Source organism: Cardiocondyla obscurior, unplaced genomic scaffold (assembly GCF_019399895.1).
Source record: "Cardiocondyla obscurior isolate alpha-2009 unplaced genomic scaffold, Cobs3.1 scaffold62_0_118913, whole genome shotgun sequence".
Classification (NCBI taxonomy): domain Eukaryota; kingdom Metazoa; phylum Arthropoda; class Insecta; order Hymenoptera; family Formicidae; genus Cardiocondyla; species Cardiocondyla obscurior.
Window position 1 is genome coordinate 52,684 of NW_027228808.1, and position 6,013 is coordinate 58,696.

Sequence of the window (6,013 nt, forward strand, 5' to 3'; positions counted from 1 at the left end):
ATTGTACTTCGCGGTGTTGCCTCTTTTGCTCCTTGATGAAGTCGGCGTCGCAGGATACGGCGTTCTCTCGTGGACGGTTTCCGTACGCCTGTCTGCGGAAATCGTTTTTAGGGATGTCGTCTAAACTCGGCTTTCTCAGGACCACGGTAATCGGTGTCAGGCGGTATCGTCGGTGGCTGGTGATTCTGGGGTTGCTGCGCGATCGTCGATTCAGCGCGTGGTAATAGGCCGTAATTTTGCGAATCTGATATTTCCGACCGCCACGACGTGATTTGGAATTCGTCATGTAGGAATTTCACAAAAGTATTATACTATTAAATAAAGTCAATAAAAATTTTAGGGTAAAAGCGTGCAGTGCGTCTGCACCACTTCCAACATTAGAATGCCTGTTAGATCGATTCTTAAAAACGTGCAGTGCAGCTGCACCAGAATTAATTGTCAATCACAGGGTTTTTGAGATATCGTTAATAAATTGAAATTGTGAAACAATTAAAATTGGAATGAAATAATAGATTTAGGATGTCACTAAATTTAACACAAGAAGTTTCTTTTAACAATTAAAATATATTCTTAAATTTACGTTACACTACTGGTTACAATTATAAAGTATAAAAGTTGAACTTATTTCGTTAGGCTTATGTCGCAAGACCCGCACGCGGAATAAACTTTCTAGGAAGAGAGATGCTTAAAGTTTGAAGTTGGAAATAGAATTGACGCTTCGGTGCAACCGAGCTCCGGGCTCTACCGGCGCTGCCTCCCACCTAGCGCTTAGGTGGTAGTGGGAGTAGGTAGTGGGAATAGCGGCGTTCGGCGCTGCCGGCCGACTGGAGGTGAAACGGTGGTGGTGGGAATAGCGGCGTTCGGCGCTGCGGGCCGCATGGAAGTGGAAGCCTTTGTAAGCGGGAATAAAGTTAAACTACTGATTTCTAGCGTCGGCGTGAATAATGCTAAGCTACTGAATATAACGTTGGCGCAACTAATGCTATACTACGCATGAGTAAAGTGATAAAAATTTATATATGTCTTACTTTTTACGCATTTGTGACGTCCTGAAGTCCGAAGTGGTCTCGAGACCTGGTTCGACCATGTAATGATGAATAATAATAATTAAAGGGTTCTTCTGCGGTTAAGGAGGCTAAAACTCCAAGATAAAGGTCACTTAATGATTCACTGTTGAAGAGTTGATGATTTGTTCCCAGAGTAGATTTATTGTTGAACACAAATTTTTACAATATTTCAATATAATTAGTAAAGTTGGTATTATAGTTTAACGAATTTGTAATATGCGTATTTTTATTTATATCTTGACAGCGATAAAATTGTAGCGCGAGAAAGTTAAAAGTAAAAGGGGTTGAATAATAGTAGAAGTAACTGAAGTAGTGGGCGCGATAAAAGCTGGCTTATGGTTTTCTGAACTGCTTATATACTATTTTAGAACAATGGAAAGGAGTAGTTCTGACCTTGACAATCCTTATTTGGTTACAGAGTTTCAGATTGGTCCACGTAGGTTCAACCTTGGTTCCTTATATGGTAACGAATTTCGCTATTGGCTTGAAAGGCTGGCCTTGGTTCGAGAAAGTGTTTTGTCATGACTCAGAACTATGACTCACAAGTAAGCTCTGTTTTTCTATTATTTTATCTGATGGCCTTTAAACATACTTTACATAAATTGTCTAAGAAATGTCTTAGAGTATGTTTAAAGTATTAATAAATTCAGTCTTAGATCTCTCCATTTTTTCCTTGTGTTAACATAATATTATATATATATATATATTTTATAGTTTAAATTATTGAATGTAAAAGCTATTTTCTTTATGGGACTCAAGGATATATCCTTGAGTCTATTTCTGTATTGAAGGCAGTGAGAGTGCTGGTTAAAATCTACTTTCTACCGCACTAGGTTTTAATACTTGGTTTAGATAGAAACAATTCTTCTATTTTAATCATTAATTAACTAAAGGATATTTATATATTTTATTTTATATATAAAAGAGTTGTTTCTTTACATTATACATATTTTCCAAGTGTTTAACTAAAGCATTTCTTATTTTTTATATATAATATAGATTTTATATAATAATAATAATTATTATAATTGTTAGAAGTTGTTAAGTTTGTTAATTGTTCTCTACTGTTATTGTTTCTATTACAGGATAGCAGAGATAAGACCAGAGTTGCTATTTATCAACTAATAATAGGATGGTAAGAATTACATGCTTTAGTATATCTATATATATATAGAATAAAAGTTTTAAAAATTCATAAAAGCTAAATTAATAGGAATTAAGAAAAGTTATTTTGCAGGGATTAATGATTCATTATAGTCTTTAACTTCTATTATAAAATTTAAAGAAGGTCAATTGTTAACTTGAAATTGTTTATAACAATTTATTAATTTGTTTATTAATATAAGATTTTTAATTACTCAGTTGTGCGTTATAGCGATGAGTCTTTGTTCCGTTCGTAGTTGGTTATTAGGAGCATTAGTTTAGAAAATGTTGGTGTTACTATTTTGTGTCATTTGTGTCGGTCTCTGATTTTGAACAGTGGTCATAACTCGAGAACTAAAAGAGTTAGAAAGAAAATGTTTAATAGTTTTTTAAATGGGAGCTCAAATGTGACAAAATACACGTAACAGAATTTTGAATAATTGGATAGTGTTTTATTTGTTTATAACAATTTGGATAATTAACTAATTAAGAAAGTTTATTTATAGAACCATTTTTATTCCTTTATTCAATTACTTTATAAATAAATTAATAGTTTATTAATATTTTATAATTTAAAAGGTCTTTTATTAACTTTTGTATCTCTTGTTTTTCAGCAAAAAGGTATTCCAGTTCTTCAAATTATCGGAGTTTGTAAAATTCCTATATCTCGGAATCTATGAGGAGTAGAAGAAAGTATAATATATGGATTTGGGGTAATTTTGCAAATGCCGAAGGATGTACGGAACAGAATTTGAAAATAATGTACTTGTTTAATTTGTTTATAACAAATTTAATAATTAATTAATAAAGAATAACTTTTATAAAAGTTAATTTGAATATTTATTTACTCTTAATACAAATATAATTATAAGTTCTTGAAATGTTGCAAATAAAGGGAGTTCTCTCTGTACGTGTGTTGAAATGTATGTATGTATGGGTAAGAGTAAAAGTTTAAAAATTCGTAGCTGCTAAACTAATAAAAATTAAGAAAAGATATTTAGTATACGTTAATAATTCATAGGGAAGTATGATTTAGCGTTATAAAATTTGCGTGTTAATGGTTATTAAATTTAATTTATTTATAACAATATACTATTAATGCCCACAAAGGTATAAGTCTATATGGGTTTTTAGATGGAAAATCATAGGGCTCTTCACATCTAAGAGGATATGGCTTGATCTTTAATGGTTTAATAATTATTAAGGATTTTACGCGGCTGATGTATCAGGAGAACATGAGTGGGTAACTTTAAAAATTTATAAGTCCAAAACTAAGGCAGATTAAGAAATGGTTTATAAGGGTTTGTTATTAGTTATTTAAGGCTCTTTAGAACGTATATAACAAAAAGTAAAAATTATTAAATTTTTAATTTTATGTTGGTTGATCGAGAGTCTAAGTTCTATAAGAGAGCTCACGCGGCTAAGTCCATCGTATAGTCTGTGCGGCTAAGTCCATCGTTCATTTTCGCGGCTAAGTCCGTCTCGAAATTCATACTTAGTAATTTTTATAGATGAAAAGACAAGAGTACGCGCGGCTAAGTCCTATGCCTTTACCATTCTCGCGGCTAAGTCTTTGTACGTACATTTATATATATGGTTCGAGGACCGATTGACTCCGGGTATTATTTAAATTAATTAGGTATGCAAGGTGAGTAAAAATTATTATTAGGGTATGGTTTTAAAGGAAAAGGTTCAAGGTTTAATTTAAATTAATCAGCATATTTTTATGATTATTATTTTTAAAAATATTAAGGGTTAAACTTGTGGTCCCGGTAATTACCGTTAGACGCAGATATATATGTATGTACATTGGCACTTACTGGGACTTTTGCCTTATAACGGGTGACTTTTCCTTTAATTCTTTTTATAAATTAGGTTTTTGATTTTATATAGAAAATGTTATAATAAAAGTTATTATAGGTCTTATAGGCTTTTCAAAAAAAATTATAATTAATATTGTTTATGGTTTATTATCAAAAGTTATATATTATAAGTTATATATATATTATTATTTAATAATGGTGTGATTATTTTCATATATTCTGTTTCTATAGAGAGAGACGAATACAGCTATATAATTTTTTCTATCAGTTATATTGTTTTTTATATTTTATTTTATTTTTATACGATTTGATTTGTGGTTCCTTAGTTTCATAAGAGAAAAGTTGAACTGAGAGATTCAAATTCAGGAAATTTTTATATCTCGGAAACTATTACAGATACCGAAAAAATGGTATATACAAAAGTTTTTGTATTTTTAACAACAAGATTGATAGCCATCACAGTTTTTATATTTTATATATAATTTTAATTGTTTATAACAATTGATATTAAAAAATGTCTTATTATGAAACTGTTATTTTTACGTATGTTGTTACCGTAAGACAGAAGAACATGTTTCTATATATTTTTTATTTATATATCATTGTTATAAGTTTTATTTTCAATAGTTAATAATTGTTCATAAGATTTGTTAGTAGGAGTTGTCACAAAATGTCGGTTTCTTGGGTCTACATGTGTAATTGAGTGTAGTTAGAGTAAATTTAATGGGTCAGGTTATGATTGGTTGGCTCTGGACTTGACTTAAAACGGACTTATTGTAGATGTCGCTTGTGTCTCTTTAAAGATTTGTCGAGTGACTGTACTACAAGTGGTGAAATTTATGAATGCCGGTGTAGTTGGTGTAGTAGAATTATTTTTAATAATATGATTTTTGAAAAATTTTCGCCGGTGGTGAAGTTTTTACCCGTGTTAATAAAACGTCTCCTAGTCGTCGCAGGATGTGACATCTCCCTTCATGGGGAAGTTCGGCCTCCGAACTTTAAGTAAGGTTATGTTTTTGTATATATTTGTTAAAGTATTTTGTTTAATTATTTATATATGTTTCAGGATAGCAGTAGGATCAGTCGATCGCAGAGTTGAATAAAGGATTATATTATTATGGAGTTAGTATAGCTGATTTTCAATGGTATGTAATAATGATTTATTATAGCAAAGTTTTAATTGTATTTTACAAAGTCTAACTACTTTATATGTTTCAGGGTATTTAATAAAGCGTACAATGTTCCCCTTATACCAAATTACTAGGTATGTATGTTCTATATGTATGTATTTAAAGTATATAAATTTAATGTATTCTTAATTATGATATTTTCTATTCTAGGTTGAACATTTTGGAGGTGGCTCTTTGTGGAACAATTTCATTTTTCCATCACCAGTATTAGATAAGTATATAGTATTTAAATTCTATTAAGCTTGGATTAAGGTTAGGAGTTATTGTATTTATTAATGCTTTTTTTTTGTTTTATTGTAGGTTTATTAGTGGAATAGCTTGGTTGATTAATAAGGTATGTTATAAATGTATAGCAGTTATATAAATGTTATTTTTATTTACTTTATAATATATATATATTTCTATCTATTTTAGTATATCCCATCACCAAGATGAACGCATACGCTGCTACTACTACTACAACTATAACAACTTTTTAATGTTATATTAGTGATAATGTATATATAATACTATAAAATACATTTGTTTTTATAATATAAGCGTGTTTAATTAATATAATAAGCCTTGGCCAGTTAATTGACCATTTGTAATATTGTTATATAAAGATAGGTTTTTTTTTTATATTATATGGTGTTATATATTTTCCTTTTTTTTTAGGATTAATAGCATATACTTATAATTAAGGATTAATAGGTTTTATAATTCTCATACGTTTGTAATTGTATTTTAAGTTGGAACATTTTGTTGTGAAATGATTAAGTCGCAAATCAAATGATAAATCATTCGTTCG

At 29.9% G+C, this 6,013-nt stretch overlaps 1 long non-coding RNA gene across 3 annotated transcripts; it reads left to right on the plus strand.

Annotated features, from left to right (window-relative positions):
- The first annotated feature begins 4,327 nt into the window (after window positions 1–4,327).
- Window positions 4,328–5,773, plus strand: LOC139112894 (uncharacterized). Of its 3 annotated transcripts, XR_011547508.1 has the most exons (4): window positions 4,690–5,035; window positions 5,100–5,178; window positions 5,252–5,297; window positions 5,374–5,481. It is a non-coding gene; the product is annotated as an uncharacterized lncRNA (long non-coding RNA). The 3 variants fall into 3 exon arrangements; XR_011547506.1 differs by adding an exon at window positions 5,638–5,773 and having other exon boundaries at window positions 4,328–5,035; window positions 5,100–5,557; XR_011547507.1 differs by having other exon boundaries at window positions 4,824–5,035; window positions 5,252–5,486.
- The last annotated feature ends 240 nt before the right edge of the window (window positions 5,774–6,013 follow it).